This window comes from Saimiri boliviensis, chromosome 7 (assembly GCF_048565385.1).
Source record: "Saimiri boliviensis isolate mSaiBol1 chromosome 7, mSaiBol1.pri, whole genome shotgun sequence".
NCBI lineage: Eukaryota > Metazoa > Chordata > Mammalia > Primates > Cebidae > Saimiri > Saimiri boliviensis.
The window spans coordinates 74,117,203-74,140,544 of record NC_133455.1 but is presented as its reverse complement, the minus strand read 5'-3'; the positions used below and the strand labels follow the sequence as shown (position 1 = coordinate 74,140,544).

The 23,342-nt window shown below is 39.4% G+C and overlaps 1 protein-coding gene and 2 pseudogenes across 5 annotated transcripts in view; 1 reads left to right on the top strand and 2 right to left on the bottom strand.

Annotated features, from left to right (window-relative positions):
* SLC16A7 (solute carrier family 16 member 7) overlaps positions 1 to 8,103 on the bottom strand; it is a 187,421-nt gene extending 179,318 nt beyond the window's left edge. For 4 of the 5 annotated variants that reach the window (XM_074402818.1, XM_074402819.1, XM_010337261.3 and 1 more), the window contains exon 1: positions 7,891 to 8,102. The gene's annotated coding sequence lies outside the window, so the exon portion shown is untranslated. Of the gene's footprint in view, positions 1 to 7,890 lie in introns of all 5 variants that reach the window. The other variant, XM_074402822.1, reaches the window with a different exon arrangement.
* A 5,189-nt stretch (positions 8,104 to 13,292) lies between these two features.
* The window catches only part of LOC101042572 (melanoma inhibitory activity protein 2-like), a 194,822-nt pseudogene continuing 184,772 nt past the window's right edge, over positions 13,293 to 23,342 (bottom strand).
* On the top strand, positions 16,505 to 16,653 carry LOC120365097 (U4 spliceosomal RNA; annotated as a pseudogene).

Here is a 23,342-nt window from a genome sequence, read left to right as displayed (position 1 = left end):
ATCTCTGGCAACAACAGAAAAGAAGGAAATACTTTTTTAAAGTATTTAGATGTCCAGAGAAAGGGTGGTCTCACAAACTTCTAGGCTAGAATACTGCTGACTGCAGTATGAAGAACAGGCGATAGAAAGAAAGAAAGATACCACAGGGTACTGGAAATATAGAAAGCACAACAAAGAGAAGATGTCCTGAAAATATCTAGAGATGTCTGTTAAGGCCTACAAGTTGAGGGAAGGTCAGGACTGCAGGAAATGGCTTGGGAGTTATTTCTGCAAAGGTAAAAGTGGAGGTCAAGAGCAGATATGCTTTGTCAATCAACAGAATGCAGACTAAAGAAAAGCCGGCCAGGCTGGATGGTTCATGCCTGCAATCTCAGCACTTTGGGAGGCTAAGGTGGGTGGATCACTTGATGTCAGGAGTTTGAGACCAGCCTGGCCAATATGGTGAAACTCCATCTCTACTAAAAATACAAAAAATTAGCCAAGTGTTGTGGCAGGTGCTGGTAGTTCCAGCTACTAGAGAGGCTGAGGCAGGAAAATCCCTTGAACCCAGGAGGTGAAGGTTGCAGTAAGATGAGATCATGTCATTATACTTAGGCCTGGGCATTACAGTGAGACTCCATCTCAAAAAATAAATAAAAACAAACAAACAAAAAACACCCAAAACAGAAACTGAAGAACACATAACATACTTATATTGAATAGGAGGTGAAAGGAGAGCTGGAGAGGCAGCAGTAAATGAGCAGTGAGACAAGAAAATAAAGAGCACATGAAAGCCAGAAAAGGAGTTCAAGAAACATTGGGCATGAACAATGCCAAAGGTTACTGACAGTGAAAAGCAAATGATTTGGAGTGCAGGAGGTCAGTAATGCTCTGACTATTAAAGTTAACACTTGTTACGCCTTACTAATAAATAACTCATTCTTTCAAATCAAATATTTAATACAAGAGAATTTTTTTTTTTTTGAGATGGAGTTTCGCTCTTGTTACCCAGGCTGGAGTGCAATGGCGCGATCTCGGCTCACTGCAACCTCCGCCTCCTGGGTTCAGGCAATTCTCCTGCCTCAGCCTCCTGAGTAGCTCGGATTACAGGCATGTGCTACCATGCCCAGCTACTTTTTTGTATTTTTAGTAGAGACGGGGTTTCACCATATTGACCAGGATGGTCTCGATCTCTTGACCTCGTGATCCAACTGCCTCGGCCTCCCAAAGTGCTGGGATTACAGGTTTGAGCCACCGCACCCCGCCAAGAGTATTACTTTTATCCTTTAAGGAAGGGCAAAATAATTTTTTACTTGAAACTACTCCGATCACAAATAATTTTGTAAAACAATCTCAATTTAATCTTATTGGCCAATAGTTTTCAACCATATCTAGTACCATTGCACCAAAGGTAAATTAAAATGTAGAGAGGCATTTAAGATTGTTAAAATGACTAAGGGAATGCCATTGACTTATAGAAAGCAGAGATCATTGTTATGGACTTAATGTATGCCCCCCAAATTCATGTTGAAATCCTAATCCCCAAAGGAGTGGTACTAAGAGGTAGGGACTTTGGGAGGTAAGTATGTCATGAGGATGGAACTCTCATGAATGGGATTAGTACCCTTATAAAAGAGAGCTCTCACTCTCATCCTACCATGTGAAGATACAAGAAGTCAGCAGTCTACAACCCAGAAGAGGCCTTCACCAACACCTGGGAGCAACCAGCACCCTGATCTCAGATTTCAGCTTCTAGAACTGTGAGAAATACGTTTGTGTTGTTCATAAGCTACCTAGTCTATGAGAGTTTGTTATCGCAGCCCAAATTTACTAAGAAAGGTCACAGACACCCAATGTTCTGCAATGAAAGACAGTCCTACACTATGAAAAAGTACCCCACCCAAAATGCCAATAATCCCACCTGTTGAAAAATACTGTCACCTACTGCTGTTTATCCCTGAATTTGCCTTTCACATGTTGGAGAAGAAAGGATAGAACTTCAAATCCTAGAATTATTTAAAATCTTTTTTTTTTTTTTTTTTGAGACGGAGTTTCGCTCGTTACCCAGGCTGGAGTGCAATGGCGCGATCTCGGCTCACCGCAACCTCCGCCTCCTGGGTTCAAGCAATTCTCCTGCCTCAGCCTCCTGAGTAGCTGGGATTACAGGCACACACCACCATGCCCAGCTAATTTTTTGTATTTTTAGTAGAGACGGGGTTTTACCGTGTTGACCAGGATGGTCTCGATCTCTTGACCTCGTGATCCACCCGCCTCGGCCTCCCAAAGTGCTGGGATTACAGGCTTGAGCCACCGCGCCCGGCTAAAATCATTTTTAAAATAAGGTAAATATTAACATCCCTTAGAAACTTACCAAATGCATGCTTTTTAGTTTTATTGTTTATTCTTATCTAATCTAGTTACAAAAGATAGAGATCTTGAAGTTAATTACTTAGTAGAGTGGCTGCTTTTTATAAAGTACCATTCTTTTACATATTAACTTCAAGAAAAATCTGATTAGAGGTTTTTACTAATTAATAGTGATGCATATTGTGTTATGGGGTGGAGAAACAGCAAATGCCTGTAATAAAATGTTTTCTACAAAATACCTACATTGTATACAGATCTTTATTTATCTAAAAAAATATTTCATTTGTGTTCACCTCTTATGCTGAATATTTTCAATTGAAAGTTGCTATTTTAATGCCAAGTATTACATAAAACTAATCACCAGGTTCTATAATTGAACCACACAGACATTTTTGTGGAACTATCCTAACTGCACAAAACCTTTAACAAAAGTAACTTTAGGCCAGTATCTTCCAGCTATCATTCAATTGTCCTGTAGGATTTCCATGAAGTCCTTCAAGACTTCAATGAATATAAATGAAAACATTTGCAGGAGTTTTAGTATTAGGTCAGGAATATTATTTCCAAAAATATTTACATCATTTATCAACACTGATACTTGTGAATATGTTGAAATTTTCTCTGGTGCACCCAAGTACATTAGTCTAACTCCAGCTGGACTAGTTTTATTATAGTCAACTTCAATTTGTCTACTTTTTTTCCCATGTTTTTAATGATCACAGTTGATATATAAATGCACAGACCCTCCACTTATTTGCTAAATTACCAAATATGTGTGGTGTTATTTATTCTTCTTTACAATAATCCATTTTAGCCTAGTCTCTCACATTATGATTTTAAACGGCTGGATCTCTCACACAGGTAGACTCAGCCCTTGGATTCATCTTTTAAAGGAGCAACTGAGGAAATGAAGCTTTCTCACAAGTTAAGAAAACATTTCATTATTCACTGAAAACCAGTGTGTAGTTGTTTCCCAACATATTTCTTAACCACTTTGATCCAAACAGTTTTGAGAAAGCCTGTGACAAACCAGGATGACCTTTCAAAAGGAGTCCACTTAATGGTTTATTATGCAATTCAACTTTGTTGTGCCATCTAATAGCAAGTTCAGCATTTCCAAGTGTTCCCAAAAATCTGTTAAAAATAAGACAGTGACGCTTATGACAAACTAAAAAATGTAAAGCCAATTATTTAATACCTAACACTAGTTATTGAGCTATTTCTATGCATGTGCTCAGCACAGTGCTATTTCACAGATTATCTCATTTAATGTTTACAACCAATATATAAAATTCATTATTATTCTATTTTCATACATGAAGAAACAAAGACTTAAAGAGGTTTAGCAACTTGTTCTTGTTGATAAATAGCAAAGCTAAGATCAAAACCCAGACACGCTGGACTTCAGAGCCCCTCCTCTGCCCTCCCCTGTCCCAAGTACCAGCTCCACAGGGGTTCCCAACTGAACCAGATATACCATCTGCTCTCAAGACCATGTAGCCCAGGAAGAGAGATAGGATGCCTTCCCAAATAACTAATTCAAGGCAAAACATAAGATTCAGCCTAAAAGAAGCCCAGATCAAGTTACAAAGTAGTTCAGATGAATACAGATTACTTCAAGATATGGAAACCAGGTGGGTACTTTTTATTAGGGATGGGTTGCAGGGAGGAGAACAAAGGAATGTAATTACTATTTGCTGCATACCATTCTATTTATGAGGCACAGTACAAAACAGCTTACATTTGTTATCTTCTTTGGTGTTCAGAACCACCATACAAGTACTACCACAACATTGCAACATTAGGTCAACCAGTGGCTTAACTAAAATTTAAACCCAGTGCCCCTGTATTACAGTCTGCCCTTTTCATTTCTTTTTTTTTTCTTTTTGTTTTTTTTTGGGGGGGGGTCCACCTTGAATAGGTCATTTTTGATGTTTTCACTTCCTAGGCACCTTTTGCTAATTTGTCAGACTAAAGAGAATATTTTCCTATTTTGCACAAATAAGCATCATAACCTAGAAGACTAGATGCAAGGCAAGGCAAAGGAATCCTCAAAAGAGCCTCGACTATTCTGTTTTCAGGGCAGAGTTCAGGCTGGATTTCCTGCCACATTCAGAGCTGAAGGCGGGAGAGACTTGGCTTGGTAATTTTTATTTCCTCCTTTTCCTCCTTCTCTCTAGTTCTGCCTCCCTCCCTCTTTCCTTCTTTCCATAATTTGTTGGTCAGAACTACGATATGCCAGATACTGTACTGGGCTATGGAGAACAAAACAGGCAAGATTTATTTATTTATTTATTTATTTATTTATTTATTTATGCTTTTTGAGACAGAGTCTCACTCTGTCACCAGGCTAGAGTGCAGTGGCGTGATCTCAGCTCAATGCAACCTCCACCTCCAAGATTCGAGTGATTCTCCACCCTCAGCCTCTCAAGTAGCTGGGACTACAGGTGCACGCCACCACACCCAGCTAATTTTTGTATTTTAGTAGAGTCGGGGTTTCACCATGTTGGTCAGGATGGTCTCGATCTCTTGACCTTGTGATCCGCCCACCTCAGCCTCTCAAAGTGTTGGGATAATGGGCGTGAGCCACTGCTCCTGGCCCTCGCAAGGTCTTTGCACTTATTTAGCTTCATGCAAGGCAGACGCTATACTACATAGTGGTTAAAGCCAGACAGATCACCTGTGTGCTTGCCCCAGATCAGCCACTTATTAGCTGTGCCAGCTGAATAGGTTATTAAAGTTTCTGGGCCTAAATTCTTTTTTCTGTAAATATGGATTTGGACAGATCCACTACATAGGGTTGTTATGTGCTATCAGAAAGTAGTAGCACAGCGTGTGGACCATGGTGAGCATTACAGAGTTGTCATTATGGTTATTACATACTACAGTTACTTTATACTCTTAGGAGTGAGTGGATGGGTTTGCCCAAGGTGTAGTAGAAAGTGAAGCTCAAACTCTTCTCTCAAATAATGGAAATCAATTTACTGACAAAGATAATCTTCAGAGAAGGATCATCCTCCTCTCACAACATGAAGAAAAATCCATCATTACCTGTTTTTATTCGTTAAGAATCACTCTTCATGCACAAAAAACCAGCTGAATACAGGTTCCTGATAAAAGACACTCTTTTCAAATCTGCCTGTTAGCAGATCTTACCAACATTTCTTACAACTGCGAAATTCCTTTCATGTTATTTGTGATATATGTTTCTTCCATCAAGAAGAGAAAAAAAAATGGACTAAAAGGCAAATGGGATATAAGAAAGATTATCCTGGATAACTGACTATATAATAACTTCTTGAGAACAGAATTCCAGCCTCATTCATCTTGGTAACCCTGGTAGGGTGTCTAGAATTATTATACGGGCTCAAAAATAGCCAGTCTGTATTCTAGGTATTTACTATACACTTTATTCTCTCCAGTAGCACTTCTGGTGGGTACCACCAATCTCATTCTATAGATAAGAAAAAAGTAAAGCCCAGATTGTTAAACAATTACTTAATCTTACAAAAGTGCAGGACCAATCTGTTCTAAAGTTCATTCCCTTTTTTCGTGTGAATGCCTCAAAAATGTTTGGTGAGTGAATACAGAATTAAAAGCAAATTCTGGAGATGCCTTTTCTTTCAGATCCATGATCCAGGAATATGACTCTAACCAAAGGAGATTTCTTTAGGTAATGTTGCCCTTCTTCCCTTTAAAAGAGCTCAAAGCCAAAACTATAATCCAGACATCATCAAAGAGCAAATGAATGTCTAGAAATAAACTGAGCATTTATAGAAGGATACACTAATTTGAACATTGGAAAGCAGGTGTTAAAATTTCAGATCACTTATTATTAAAACACTCCTTGGGGGGAAAAGGTAGTATATAACTGTGCACTGTTGATGTGAATATTTGCAAAAAGTAGTTTCTGACTTTGTGAATTGTTACACAATATACTGAGTTGCTTAAGGTTATAATCTTTCCTTTCCACTGAGATCATTCACTTGGATTGCTTTAAATGTAATGTGCTCGGTCAGAAGTAGAAACTGGAGTTAGGATTGCTTCACCAGGGCTAAATATTAGTCACTTTGCTCAAACCTCATTTGCCCTCTGCAGCCCCCACCCAACTCTCATTTTCAGCCACACTCCACCAGATGCATACTTAGTGCTTGTGGTTCCAATGACACAACACATTCAAGCTAACCTGTCTGTGGAAAGTTTGCAACCCTCTGAGTTCAGACTGGGGTTAGCCATGAAGCACAGGGTGCCAGGAAACAGCATTTGTAGTCAGTCACTCTTTCCTCCTGTCCAGTCTTTTTCACATCACCTTCATCACTGCCCGCTATTTTATTCCTCTGCTGTGTCTCCTTTGGGACTTGAGAGGGAAGGAGGACATGAAGTAATAGCTTTCCTAATGCCACTAACCAGTCCTCACTCAACGCAGCCTAGTGCTACTTACTTCTCCAGGAAAGGGAACCAAAAAACAATTGTAGAGAAACCACTCCTTGTTTCCTCTTGTGTCTCGTATGTGTGTGTGTGTGCGCGCGCGCGTGTGTAAAATTTTAATTTTCCTGGAATCGGAACTACAAAAGTCCCTCCTCAACCCTACCGGGAGAGTGGCATTGGGCATGACCGCCCTTTCCAAGGCAGGCTGCAATCCTTTTCACGGAAGTAGAGGAGAAAAGGGGGTGGAGAAGGGCGCTGCGAGGCAGCATCCGTTGAGAAAACAGGCAGTTCGCACGTGAGCGGGCCCGCAGCCTGCGGCGCCACCTGACCGCCCGGCGCCCCCAGTGTGGCGCAGCGGCCCGGGAAACGCAGCAGGCGCAGGCCCTCCTGGACCCCGGCCAAGTCGGCGCTCCGCTTCTGCCTGGGCTCAGGCCTCGCCCGCATACACTTTTCCATCCGCCTCCACCCCTGCCATCCTTCCTGGGGACCGAAAACGAAGGAAGCCGAACGCCCCCACACCTCCCTTTCCCCCCGGTATTTTATCTTCCCCTCCCAGCCTCTTCGTGTCCTGATCATCTGCTCAAGGAGAAGACGTTCTCCACGCACACTCTCACCGCCCCCGTCTCCACTTTCTGCGGCACTGAAGCCACCTCAGGGGGCTCGGGGGCCGGATGCTGGCGGGGCGCGCCCTAGGGACTGGCCGCACTGGAAGCAGCCCTTGTAGTCCCCTGAGCCGAAGCGACTGGCCAGCGCCGCACCACGCCGGGTCTCGGTGGGAACGCCGGGAGCCTGGGCACCTCCTGGCCGACAGCTCGCGGGGCGCTTCTGGCCCGGGACCCCGCGCGCCCCCGGCAGCTCCCGGGCAGCTGTCCGCGCGCATTGGCTGACGCGAGCTCTCCTCCCGCGGCCGCTTCGGGGTTTTTTGTCTATATAAGGGCTCGCTGGCCAGCTCTGCGTTGGCACGTTAGTCACAGGCTGGCCATTATTTGCACACACGCGCGTGCGGCTCCGCGGGAAGCGGGTCTCAGACGCACGCTCGCCCTCCTCTCCGCCGGCGCCTCCGCCTGCTCCTCCTCCTCCTCCTCCTCCTCCTCCTCCCTCCCCAGCTGTACTTACTTTATCTGGTCTCTGGAGCAGGGTGGGCGCTGCAGCCCTCCGTTCCCCGCGAGCCGCAGCCGGTTCGCCTCGCTGTCAGCGGGTGAATGGAATTATTTATTTATTTATGGCCCCTGACGTGTCCTCGCCCGCCACAACCAGCCGAGGAGGAGGCGGCGGCGGGAAGGGGAGGCCCGGCGGCTGAACGCCCTCGTGGGTACGGAGGAGCGCGCGCCAGGGGTGGGGGCCGGGGTGGAGGCCGGCCCGGGGGGTGGTGAGGGGGGGAGTCGCCTCCCGGTGCCTGGAGACCGACTGAGCATGCGCCAAGCGGCTGTCAAAGCTATAGGCGCTTTCTCTATGGCTCGGGGCACTCCACTTCGGATTTTAGTTTTGACCAAGGGAGAAAGCCAAAAAGGCAGGTAGATCTGTCATTCCAGATGGGTCGTGACTTGCCATATCCGAAGTGCTCTGTAGCCTGACCTAGAAAGCCAGGTGTGCGGTAGCTCTGTCTAGATATCCCAGGGAGTTGTGCACCCCATGCATGAGAGCGGAAAGCATGCAAAAAGAGAAGAGTCTGGCCGAATGCAGGGAGAACAGGAGATCCTCACTGTGAGCTTGCAGAAGTGTTGAGCCATTTTTCAACTCAGGCCTTTTTGAAAGAAAGAGGTGGGGAACTGTTGGAGATTAAACTCACCAACCAAATAACTCGACGGAAAAAAACCTGACACCATAAGAGGAAGGGCATAGAAAACAGCACCTAAAGACTTTTAAAATAATTTTCAAATTATTTATAAGTAATTTGTTTCATTTTTAGTTTCCCAAATTACTTAATTCTTCAAAATAGCATTTAGTTATTTTACAATGAATAGTGCTAGAGATAATGGTAATTCTGCAGTCATTGGTTTGGTCTCTTCCCCTGTCTACCATATGCTTCTTGGGAAAGTTGGAAAGAGAAAGGGCTGGAAGTCAACATTTGAGCAACATCAAAGATTGGGTTTATTTAATATCTTTAAGTTGAATTGCCACTTCGAGAAAAAAATATGTATCCAAAAGAATAATTGTAGGTTTTGAATTGACAACTTGTATTGCAGTTTGTCTACCAGTTTAACTAGCTTTCTCCTCCTTGATTTCACAATAATCCTTTTAGATATGTTCTATGATTCTTCACAGTTACGTCATTTGGATAAATTCACATTTTCTCTTGCCACAGCTAGTCTGTTGTAATGGAAAATTTGAATTTCAGTTTCTGTAGCTATGAAATAGAAGTAGTATCAATCTTGTGTTGTTTTTGTAAGATTTAAGTGAAATAATATACGTGAAGTGGCCAGTAGGTATAATACAAGATGAATAAATGGTGATTAACAACTTCAAAATGATTGGAAGATTACCTTATTGAAAGAACAGTATTTGAAAATGAAAAATAGTAAGGCAGAAAATTACAGACATTATTTTATATTTTTAAGGTAAAATGCTTAGACATTTGTATAAGACATAATAGGCATTTGATAATGATGGAATGTCTAGAAATGACTATAAACACTTCATTTAATTACAAAAAAAGTTAAACATTTAAGAAAACAACATAAAGGCACATTTCAAGATCATATTCTTGAGTGTTTGCTATTGACATTTTTTCTGATCATTCATCACTTTTATTTTCTGTCAAGGAAGAAGAAGAAAACGGACCATATATTCTCTGAATTTTGACTCTATTCTCCGTTTTTCTTCTCTTTGATTTTTCTTTGTTGTTGTTGTTGTTTTTTACAGTCCCATGTTCTTGACCTGTTTAATCTATTGCTGAACGCCCAAACATCATTATAGCATGATATCATAACCGTAGCAAGTTTTCTTTTTAAGTCTTGTTTTTCCAACAATTAAAACTATGGAACTAATTTACATACTGTCACACAGTTAATCTTTGGGAACTCATTTCTAAATTGCTTCGCTGTGATAGCTAGGTACGTTATACAAAATTTGATTGGATTAGAAAGGAATGTGAAAGGAAGGAGAATCACCTAAGAATAAATTCAGCCAATATATCCTATGACTTATAGTTTAATATTGTTCAGAAATTGAGGAAAAGATACAATTCAGGGGGAAAAAAGCCATGTGATTAAAACTCGGAATGCTCTGATAAAATGTTTGCCTTGATTCCTATTCGTAAGCAGAAATAACAGTGGGAGAAACAATAGCAAAACACAACATTCTAGCAACTCATGTTCCACAGATGAGCAAATTGAATACATACATCACATAGATACTCATAAAGCCCAAATGTCTTTTACTATATACCCACATCCTTGTGTTTAGATTCTTTGTCCCTTCTTCGTTCCTCAGTTCCACCCAATCTTCTCACATTTTTCTGTCTTTTCTCATTCACTGCCCTCTTTTCCATATCAAACTTGTCTAAGCCTTTTTTTTTTCTTTAATGCCCAGCAAATATGTCATCACCTCTGTAGCATTTTAAGGATTCCTTGTTAAACAACAAGGGTTAACTTCCTACTTCTCTGTGATCCTGCCCATAGAAAATGATTTAGGCCTCTAGGGAATTTTCTTTCTGCTTCACATATGACTATATTATAATATGATTTTTGTTTCTGGAGCCTCAATTTGTTAGGCTGTTTGAAAGTAGATATGACATTTTATTTATTTCTGGGATTGTCAGAGGCATTTGAACCAGAGTGACTCCATCTTGAATAGGAGCTGGGTAAAATGAAGCTGAGTCTTACTTACTGGGCTGCATTCCCAGGAGATTCAGGCATTCTTAATCACAGAATAAGGAGGTTAGCACAAGATACAAGTCATAAAGACCTTACTGATAAAGCAGGTGGCAGTCAAGAAGCCAGCTAAAAATCCACCAAAACAAAGATGGAGATGAAAAGTGGCCTCTGGTCGTCCTCACTGCTCATTATATGCTAATCATAATGCACTAGCATGCTAAAAGACACTCTCACCAGTGCCATGACAGTTTACAAATGCCATGGCAAGGTCAGGAAGTTACCCTATATGGTCTGAAAGGGGAGGAACCCTCCATTCTGGGAATTTTTCACTCCTTTTACAGAAAACTCATGAATAATCCACCTCTTGTTAACATACATTCAAGAAGTAATAATAAATATAAGCAGCTGAGTAGCCCATGCTGCTACTATGCCTATGGTGTAGCCATTCTTTATTCCTTTACGTTCCTAGTACACCTGCTTTCACTTTATGGACTCACTCCAAATTCTTTCTTGCACGAAATCCAAGAATCCTCTCTTGGGGTCTGGATCAGGACCCCTTTCTGGTAACAGAATCATCTGTCATGCAGCACAAATCCTTGTAGATAGAAAGATAATCAGTAATGTTTGCCAATTGAAGAAAAGAGATGACAGTGTAGGCAACAGATATGTGGTAGAAGGTATTGGTGCTCCCAATGTCCATGATCTGCCTGGCTCCACACTTCCTGGCTTCCCCTTCCTGGCAGTTATATTGAGACCATGCAACTATGTAGTTCTAAAAGAGTATGAGTGGAAGTGGCATGTGTCATTTCTGGTAAAGGGAGTTAAGATCCAGTGTGCCTCCATCACTCCCTTTCCCTGCCACAGTACCATGTTTCTGATGAATTAGCTACAAAATAGAGTCACTGAAAAAGAAAGACTGCTTAAATTGCACTGTACTTTGTATGAGCAAGAAACCACTGTTTTAAGCCTCAGAGATTTCAGGCTCTATTTGTCATGGGAACATAACCCTAGCCTATTCTGACCAACATCACCTATAAAGATTATCGAACATAATGGCATAAACCCCCAATGAAACATTGAACTTTTGACCATGCACTAATATGTTCTTAAGTAAAAACTGAAAATACTGTCTCAGGACCCCAACGTTCGTATAATAGCCTTTTCAGAGTAAGACTGTGAGATTAAGGTAAGAGTGTATGTGTTTATAAACCACGCACAATAGATTAGTTATAACTAAGGACAAAAGACCAAATGTCCCAATGCTTCCCTCAACCTGGGTGAAAACAAATGTACACCTGCCTTCCAGTGGCAACATAACTGTGGCTGAGATTGTAGATGGCTAACAGCTGTGAATACGATTGCTGTGACCTGGTTTCACAGAATATACAAAATATAAAAATATCTCTTCACTGACTCTAGATTTAAATTTTAAGTATATCTATATAGGCTACTTTGCAAATATCTTCTATGAAAAACTCCTATAGAATTTTCGGGAATGACAATCTAGTCCAATTCTACAAAGCATATAAAAGGGGAATTAATTGGATTGAGCATTGCTGTATGGTATGTCTTTAAGTAATAGCAAACAAGAAAGGGTCTTTTGTTTAAAAAAATGGTTTTGGGGCTCCAAAATTCAATGGATTATGTATTAGAACACTTGTTTGTTGGGGTATTTTTCTAAATTTACATTTTATCAGTCATTATCTATACTAAACTTAATGGATTCTGGGTGTTTTATAGATGCTTTCTCATGTAAATATTCTGGTTATTTTCAGTGCATATAAGATTAGAAATTTAAAGTTACCATCATAGACTGTAAATTTTTCAGGCAGGAATCTTGTAAATAGTGGCTAATGAGTATTAAAACTTAATATGTTTTATGAAAAGAATCAATGATGACTGAATGTGTTATCAAGAAGCTAAGGCTTTAGTGCTTTTGTTCTGTACAGTTGATCCTTCCTGGGTTCCTTTACCTCTCTGAGTCATAGGTTTTTACTTTGAGACCTTAATAATTATTAACAGCTTCATTTTCTAAAATTCAGTGATACTTGGGAGCACTTTAAAGGTGGGTGCAAAGATCCACAAAATTTATGCATAATCATATCAAATGAAGAAAATATATATGTAGATTTTTTTCTGTGAAACTAAAAATAAATGTTTACTTCTCAGATTTTAGAGAACAATTGTTAATTAGGATGCATTATAAGATGTGACCATAAATTTACCTGCTTAATGTTTAATATTTGTATTAGTTGCCATGTGCCTGGAATGTCCTTGAAGGGTTAGTCATTGTTTGCATCAACATAATACCTTGTAGGTCACAAGAGAGTTTCATGCAAAACACTCTCAACTGCAGGAAGGTTTTTCAGTAAACCGGGTTTTCAGCTGTTGTTGCTTTGTTTCATTGCTCAAAGTTAACGCTGTGTTGCCATTCTGTTTTCCATTCAGGAACTTTTTTTCTGCTTTCTATCTGGCAGGAAATTTTGTGCTGTTTTGCTATACAGGCATACCTCAGAGATAATGCATTTTCATTTCCAGACTACCTGAATAAAGCCAATATAGCTATAAAGTTAATCACATGGATTTTTTTGTTTTTTCAGTGTATATAAAAGTCATGTTTATACTATACCATAGACGGTTAATTGTGGAATAGCCTACATCTAAGATAACAGTATATGTACCTTAATTAAAACTATCTTATTTCTAAAAAGTGCTAACCATCATAATCCTTCCGAGAGTCATCACTTTGCTGGAGGAAGATCTTGCCTTGAGGTTGATAGCTGCTGACTGATGAGGGTGGTATCTGCTGAAGTTTGGGGCGGCCGTGGCAATTTCTGAAAATGAAGTTTGCTGCATTAATTGAGTCTTTATTTCCAGAAAGATTTCTCCATAGCATGTGATGCTGTTTGACAGCATTTTACCACGAGACCTTCTTTCAGAATTGGAGTCCATCCTCTCAAACCCTAATGCAGCATTGTCAAGCAAGTTTATGTAATATTCTAAATCCTTTCTTGTCATTTCAACAACGATGACAGCATCTGCACCAGGAGTAGATTCTATTTCAAGAAACCACTTTCTTTGCTCATCCATAAGAAGCAAGTTTTCATCTTTTGGCAAATTTTATCATGAGATTGCAGCAAATTCAGTCACAACTGCCGGCTACACTTTTAATTCTAGTTCTCTTGCTATTTCCACTACATGTTCAGTTTCTTCCTCCACTGAAGTCATGAACCCCTTAAAGTCATCCATAAGGGTTGGAATAAATTTCTTCAAAACTCCTGTTAATGTTGCTATTTTGACCTCTTTCTATGAATCATAAAGATTTTTAATGGCATCTAGAATGGTGAATTATCTCTGGGATTTCAATTTACTTAGCCCATATCCATCAGAGAAACTACTATCTGTGACAGCTATAGCCTTATGAAATATACTTCTTAATTGATAGGATTTGAAACTTGAAATGACTCCTTGACCCAGGGTCTGCAGAATGGACAGTGTGTTAGCAATTATCAAAACAACATTCATCTCCTTTACATCTCCATCAGAGTGTTCAGGTGACCAAGTGCATCGTAAATAAACAGTAATAATTTGAAAGGAATCCTTTTTTTCTGAGAAGTAGGTCCCAACAATATACACATTTCCATTTAAATTTTCCATTTAAATGAAGTTGTAAATTGTAAAACTTAATAGAAATAAAAGATCATATTGTTATATATAACATACATACATATTTCTAAAATAAATAATCCTTCAGAAATAAGATAGTAAAATTTTGTCTCAATCTATTTATTTATTTATTTATTTATTTATTTATTTATTTATTTTTGAGATGGAGTTTCACTCTTGTTACCCAGGCTGGAGTGCAATGGCGCGATCTCGGCTCACCGCAACCTCCGCCTCCTGGGTTCAGGCAATTCTTCTGCCTCAGCCTCCTGAGTACCTGGGATTACAGGCACGTGCCACCATGCCCAGCTAATTTTTTGTATTTTTAGTAGAGACGGGGTTTCACCATGTTGACCAGCATGGTCTCGATCTCTTGAGCTTGTGATCCACCCACCTTGGCCTCCCAAAGTGCTGGGATTACAGGTGTGAGCCACCGTGCCTGTCCCCTCAATAGATTTTTAAAAGAAAAATTGGACAATTGAAAAATCTAGAAATAATTTTCTATAGAAAAATTAATCACTTCACTGACATATTACTTTAAATAAATTCCTTATTTCTTTAATATTAAATGTATATCTTTGGTTAACTATAAGATGCAGCATTTATCACATAGGAGACACAGACTCAGTTATAAAGTAGTACATTAAAAAATTATTTTCCTCTGCAATTCCATCCAATTATACTCTGAAACTGAAATTCCTCCTCATAACTATTTTAGAGAGAATTTTATCTCTTTTCCACTCTAGATATGGGATCTTTAAAAATCACCCCTCTTTTGGCTGGATGTCGTGGCTCACACCTATAATTCCATATTTTGGGAGTCTAAAGCAGGTGGATCCCTTGCACCCAGGAGTTTGAAATCATCCTGAGCAACCTAGAAAGATCCCATCACTACAAAAAATAAATAAACATTAGTTGCACGTGATGGTGTGTACCTGTAAGTCCCAGCTACTTGGGAGGCTGGGGGAGGACAATCTTTGGAGCCCAGGAGTTAGAGGCTGCAGTGAGCTATGATGGTACCACTACACTCCAGCATGGATAACAGAGTGAGACACTGCCTCTAAAGAAAGAAATAAATTATCCCTATTTGTATTTGAAAGAGATTTCTTTTCTTCCTTTCTTTTCTGCTTGCTATTTGTGTGTTTTAAAAAGGAGTACAAATCAACAATCATGTTATGCACATAGATTTCGTTTTCTGAAATGGTATTGTTTGTCTCTGCTCCTCAGTGTCTAAAACCCAAGCTGGCAAGACTGGAACACAAAAACACAAGCCTTAATATCACCTAGAGCCTTCTCCAATCACGTCTGATACTTGGGCAGGAATGACTGGAAGGCCAGGTTCACTTGGGCCTCCTCATTGGGGCACCTAAACATGGTTTCTCTATGTGGCTTGGGATTCTCACAGCATAATGGCTGTGTTCCAAAATGCAGCATACTGAAACATAGCCTTCCAAGAACAGTCGAGAAGCTAATCTAGACTCAGAAGTTATTTGAGGCTTCAAATAACACAAATGTAATGAATTCACTGTTTTGTAAGTCAAAATTCTGAATGACTTTGTGGCTCCTTTGCTCTGGGTCTCATATGTGGGGGAGAATCTTCTTCCAAGTTCTTTCAGGTTGCTGGCAGCACTTAGGCCCTTGCAATTGTAGGGCTGAGGTTCCCATGTCCTTGCTAGCTGTCAGCAGGGAACATTTCAGTTCCTTAAGGCCACCTGAGTTCCTTGTCACATCACCCCTTCATCTTCAAAAATCAACAGAGCCTGGAGAGTCTTCTTATGTTTCAAACTTCTCTTTTTCTTCAGCTGCATCTCTTCTTCTGCCATAACAGAATACCATACACTGGGTGGCTTAAACAACATTTATTTTTCACAGTTCTGGAAACCAGAAGTCAAAGATCACGGGGCCAACATGAGCAGGTTCTTAGCAACAGCCTCTGCCTGGTTTACAGATGGCCATCTTGCTGCTCCTCACATGTCAGGGAGATAACTTTCTAGCTCTCTTATTTACTTTTATGAAAGGAATTCCATCAGAAGGATTCCACCCTCATGACCTCACCTAAACCTAATTACCATCCAAAGGCCCCATCTCGAAATATCATCACATTGTAAGATAGAGTTTCTACATGTGAATGTTGAGGGGACACAAGCATGCAATTGTTGGCAACTGTGAAGTTGGCACAACCTCCACATTAAACCCTTGGTCTTTGTGGTAGAAGATATTGTAGTAGGAAAGCCAAGCCTCTGAACCTAAGTCACTCTGCACAGTGGTAGTATCATAGCCAATTAGGTTTATCTAAGACACAATTATTGCTAATAGAAATCTTTTCACAATATCCTGCCATGATGACTTGAAATATAGTCATATAGTCGGTATTGGCAATTTTTGACAGTATCTATGGAGACTGAACAAAAATAAAACAAAAAACCAATATTACATACTGAGAAAAAAGAGGAGAACTCAGGAGATTAGTGCCATCCTTAAAGGAAGCAGGAGTGGAAGTTTGATATTTTAATTCACAAACTGGCTCTTATAAAAAATGAATAATTTCTGAAAGATGTTTATAAACTACCATGCACTCAACCAAGTAGCAGCTGTGATTGCCGCCACCATGCCAGGAATGGTATATTTGTTTAAGCAGGTAAATATAAATACAGCATCAAGAACATATCTTGGAGTCACTGATTGGGTGATTGCACTCTTTTCTATGCCAGTGAGAAAGGAAAGATGAGAGCCAGTTTGTATTTGTATGGAATCAACCAAAAATAATAACAATACATTTAGAGTTTTGCTTCAAGGCTTTCCTAATTCTTCTTTTCCCTCACTTGATATAGTATGAAGAGATCTGACCATCTGGACCTCTCAGAGAACATCACACTGACCCATTACATTGGTAGCATGATGTTTATTAAACCCGTTGAGAGAGAGGTGCCTAACACACTGGAGTTCTCAGAAAGACACATCACTCTGTGGGTGGGAGGTAAACATAGTGAATTTTAGAAACCTTCCAATTCTGCACAATTTTTAGGGACTCAGAGGTGCAGGATCTGTCAGGATAGCCCCTCCAAAGTAAAGATACATTATTACACTTTGCACCTCTTACCTTGAAAAAGGAAGTTCACCTCTTGGGTTTTTTGGCAGCATATTTCAAACCTGCAAATACTGCTCTAGCTCATATACTAAGGTATGTGAAAAGCTGCCATCCTGCAGTGATGTTCAGAGAAAAACAAGTCCTTATAATGTAAGCAGCCTTGCCTGCTGAGAAATGCAATCCAACAGGCCCTATGTTGTTGTTGGTAATCAGTGGTAGCAACATCTATCTGTCTGTCTATCTATCTATGTATCGATCTATCGATCGATCGATCTACCTATCTATCTATCTATCTATCTATCTATCTATCTAATGTGGACTTTCTGACAATCCTCAGTGTTATATACAAACTCATAGACAATAGTAGCAAATGATCGGCTGCTGGTCAGAGGCCCATTTAACAGAAAACACGTTTACTACTATAACTTGAACTAAAAATACTACGAGGAATGAAAAAACTTTATTTTTAGGTAATGGAAATTATTAAATGGCATGATCTTGAACCCAAGGGAGTTTTAATGTGATTACTAGTGAGACCATTACATTAAAACCTCCCTGAACTTCAAGACCATGCCATTTGCAACATAGTATCTCATACCTTTAGAGAAATTACTGGCTACTGGGTCCTGGGAAAGAAAGAGTGCCTGACGTCAAATGACCATGGCCAGGGAATTGTCAGTTATCACCTTGATCCTGTTAACTCCACCAAGTCAGGCAGACCCAGCAACAATCCATTATAAAATGGCAATGGTGCGTGTAGGCTCAAGCTTGAGTATCATGAACAGGTGCAAGCAAGTTACATGAGCAGTTAGCTCAGACTCCCATGGCACTCACAGCTACTGCACCAACACATATCTCCTAGCTACACATTTGGCTATATGAGGGATCCCATACGGCCATCCAGTAGGAGATAAAAGACAAAATTTGCTTTATGTATGGGTCAGTTCATCATAGACAGCTGAACTGCAGTTTTATTCACGGGAAACCTTAAAAAGCAGAAGTGAGGAAAGATCTTGCTAATGAAAAGAGCTTCAGGTGGTGTACCTTGTCATACACATTGCATGAAGGTTAGGATATGCACAAATTCATAGGCAGTAACAAATGACCCGGCTGCTGATCAGAGGCCTGGAACATAAACCACAGGGAGACTGGGGACAAAGATGTCTGGAATATAGGTATATGGGTGAACATAGGAGAGTGGTCATAAAGTGTGAAGATGTTTACATCACATGTTGATGCCCATCAGAGCGCATTCACCACAGAAGAGTCACTAACCAAGCAAGCACTCAAACTGACCACTAGGTTGATGTCAGCCAGCTTCTGTCATTGGCCATGTCCGTGCAGTTGTGATGGACACAAATAAAGCAGCCAAGAGGAAAAAAAAAAAAAAAAGAAAGAAAGAAAGAAAGAAAGAAAGAAAGAAAAGAAAAAAGAAAATGGAGGCTATGCACAGATCCAAAAGCATGGACCCTGACTTTTACCAAGGCTTATCTAGGCACTCCTTCTGCCAAGTATTCAGTCTGCTACAATAGAGACCAGTGCTGAGGCCAGATATGGGACTATTTCTCCAGGGGGCCAACAGACCACTTTATAGCAAGTTGTCAACATTGGGGCCCTTCAATCACGAAAAAGCCAGCATTTCATTCTCATAGGAGTAGACACATTTCACATATGTGTCTAATTTTTGCCTTTTCTGCATACAGGACCTCAGCCAGCACTAATATCTGAGCCTATCTGATCCACTGTATTGTGATCTCACATAACATCATATCAGATCAGGATGTACTTTTCAGCAAAGGAGATGCTGAAGAGGACCCTTATCCATGTTATCTACTGGTTATTACACTGACTGGATTCAGAGGTGTCTGGCCTGATAGATCATGACAATGGACTCTGAAGGCACAGCTGGAGTGTCAATGCAGAGCCACCAGTCTGCCAGAATGGGGTACCATTCTCCAGAGTGCAGTGTATGCATTAAATCGATGGCACAACCTTGCTTAATCCCTCTTCCATTCTCTAATAAACACCTTGCCCACTAAATTCAGTGTCACTGTATGCTTCCTGAGAAACCAACCTGTGACATTACAAACATTTCCTTAGTTTAGAATTGAGTAAGGACCTGCAAATCAGGCACAATTTATCTCATCTTTCCCTCTGAAATTCACATTCAAGGTCAGGCATGGTGGCTCACACCTGTAATCCCAGCACTTTGGGAGGCTGAGGCAGGCAGATCACTTGAGGACAGGAGTTTGAGACAAACCTGGCCAACACAGTGAAACCCCGTCTCTACTAAAAATACAAAAATTAGCTGGGCATGGTGGCACACGCCTGTAATCTCAGCTACTCAGGAGTCTGAGGCTGAAGAATCACTTGAACCTGAGAGGCGGAGGTTGCAGTGAGTGGAGATCGCACCACTACACTCCAGCCTGGGCAACAGAGCCAGACTTCATCTCACACAAAACAAAAAGGAAAAGAAAGAAATTCACATTCAAGACACAGAACTATGTGAAATTTGAAATTCCTACAAATAGGGAATACACATCATCATTAAGCCAGCAGTTAAAAAAGAGTTCAATATGCACTTTGAGGCCCCTTCTTTCTAAACTCTGGTTATCTCTGGATTCACATGCATTAATTTAACTTTGAGTATGTAGATTAAATCATTCACATACATGTAGTTTTTAGCTTTTATTAGCAAGCTCACCTTTAAGTGAATCATGATTACTTTTAATACTTTTTATTCAGGCTTTAGGGAGTATAATTTACTTCCAGGAAAATTCACATTTCATCAGTATATAGTCTTAGGAATTCTGACAAATGTATACAACCTGTAACCACTACTATAATTAAGTGGTCAATCCACTGACTCTACCACCAGCCCTTGGAAACCACTGATTGAGGCTTTTGGTTTTGGTTTGTAAATACTTTCTAAGTGCTTATCTTTTCTTTGTTAATTTTTAATTCTGCCTTATCACCCTTCACAATCATGCCTGGTATTTTAGGATGACTCCAATTTAGTGATATCAAGACAGTCTTCTGCAATCCCCCCCCACCCCGCCCCCTTTTTTTTGTTCTGCATATTCGGGAACATCTTATATTAACCTGGAGAGAGTTACTGCTGCTGCATAACATGATGTGTTAATCCACTTTCCACATTGACTATCTCTGGGGCTTTACCTTCTGCCTTTTCTAATCAGTCAAGCTAGCTCCTTCTTTCTCAGAGTTCATTGCTTTAAGGTTCTCAGAGATACTCTACTTGAACAGTAATCACACAGAGCCTCCAAGACTCATGAAATGAAATGAATTTATGTTTCAACTCCAGTAACTCTAAGTATATCACCTACTTTGTCCCTGTACGTTTTAGATTTAAATGACTTACTGCTTCATTAAATTGTAAGCCCATTTAATGGGAAACACCTTTACTACTAGAACTTGCAGGAAAAATATTATGAAGAATAAAAAAGTTTATTTTAGATAATGGAAATGAATCTTAATTCAAGCCCTCATTAATTTTCAAATAGATTATTAAAATGTTCTAAATGATTTCCCTATGTCTAATTTCATTCCACCTTTAGCATTTTATCCTTTGTAAAGACTTTTGTATTATCTTCCTCCCCACTAACTCTGCTAATGAAAGTGAAAGATTAAAAAGCGAAGACTAAAAAGAAATCACATGAGAAGCTGATGTAATATTTAAAGTGATGTGAAGATTTATTTAAAATAATGCCTCTGTTCCCCATCCAATGTAATACAACGGCTATTCTTCTGGGAAGCACTTTAAAGAAAGAAATATATAGACATATAATATGTGGTTTTCCACTATAAAAATTTCCTCAAGAGAATTTAAGAAGGACACATCTATATAAAATCTATAATTCAGGATTGGATGAAGGAATCTGCTACCTGTTTCTTGGAAAAAAAAGTCTGGGTGTTTTTATTACTATTTAGAACAACAAATAGCTCACAAATCCATTAGTTCTTATTCCCAATTGGTGTAATTAAAATGATTATTCTTAATATTTCTTATTTTAATTCCTTATAAATATAATTAGCCTTAATCAGGGCTTCTGATTTATTATTCATTTTACAGATGAAAACAGTACAATATTCTGGATTAATTTTCCACTAATGCCATCCTTATGTTTTACCTATCTGATATTATTTGAACATTATCTAATGAATATTATTTTCATATGCACAAAAATAAAATAGTAGTCAATAATGGACAGCTGTTTGTTACAAGCTAAAACTTGAAATGGAATGGATGATCAGTCAGTTAATATGCATGAAAGTAGAACTACTTGATTGCATATAGAAGACATTTGTCCTATAACATTACGTATGGCCTCTTTCATGCTTGTTACCAGCCAGATCTATATGTAGTCCCAGAAATGGAATCGATTATTTAACAAATATTTACTAAGGACTTATTCTGTGCGGCAATGATGGAAACAGTAGGTATTTCATGAGCTATGTACCAGGATCTATGTCAAAATTTTGATGTGCCTTATGTCTTTTAATCTTCATCACAAGCACAAGAAAGATCAGCACATTTTGCAGGTGAGGCATCTGAGGCACATAAATCTTAAGCTCATGTCACAAAATTAGTCAGAAACATCCAGTCTACTCAAGTTTGTCTGATTCCAGGGGGTTTGTGCTATTATCAACTACATATGCCTTTTTAGTCGTAGGCACAAAGACGAATGAGAAATGGTCCGTGCCTGAAAGAACTTTCCTAGCTAGTAGATAATCTAGTTAAAACATATATAAAAATAATTATAACTCAAGATGGAAAGACATATCCAACCTAGGAATTCAGATCAAGCTAGAGTGAATGGAGCAATTACTAGCAGCTGAAGAGATCATGAATGGCTTCTTGTAGGACAGAAAGCTAACAGAGTGCAATTAATAAAAGTATGTATGACTTGAATTTAAATCCCTGTTCTGCTACTTGATAGCTACATAACCTTGGGCCTCTCTTAGGGTCTCAGTTTCTTTATCTGTGAAATGTGGATGATGATGATAATAATAATAGTAATATGTTTAACAGGGCCATTGTGAAAATTCAAAGAGCTAATATTGAAAAAGTTGGTAGAATCATGCCTCGCTGATATGGTTAATCTATCCATTAACCAAAAAACAAAACAAAACAAAACAAAAAACAGGATCTTACAAGACAAGAGTAAAAATTGCTTTTCACGCGGAGAAAAACAAGATTAGGAGATGGAGGGATTAGCATTTCTTGTGAATATATTAGATCTTCCAAGTCACTATGGAAGTGTTACTATGATATATATTGTAAATTAAAGATTCTGGGACTCTGGAGAAGTAATAATTGCACCAAAATTTATAGTACATATGTGACAAAATTAGTTGTAATATATAACATATAGGATTAATGTAACTAACTCTGACGTTTCCCATACCTAGCATTATCTTTGATTCAACTTATTTCTTCATATCTGACCCATCATTATAGTCTGCCATTTGTAACTCCATAATCTTTCTTGAATCTATCTTCTCCTCCCATTTCCAGCTGCTTTTTCCTTTTTAAGGATTGCTACTCTCTACTCCCTTTAAATTATTCGCATAACCTTCCAACATACTTTGTCTCCCTCTCTTGTTTTTAATTTAAAAGACAGATTTGATTATGTGACTTCACAGATCATATATTTGAAAGCCTCACAATATCAGAATACCCTTTACATAAAAAACAAAAACAAAAAACACCTGTTTCTAATTTCTCACAGAATGACATTGGCTCTCTGAAGTAAATTATTTCACGTTGCACATTCTTGGCTTTCCGAATGTATCTGTTGTGCTTTCTCTTTGTTGTCTGGTCAACCTCTTCTCTAGATTATTTTTATAACATGATGTAATGGATCTTTCCAATAGTCTCAGAATTCTGGAAAAAGACTGGACACATTCATGAAGCACCTACTACAACATTCCAAAAAGGACAGAGTGACCAAAACCTAGATAAAAAAAGACTAGAAGTTAAT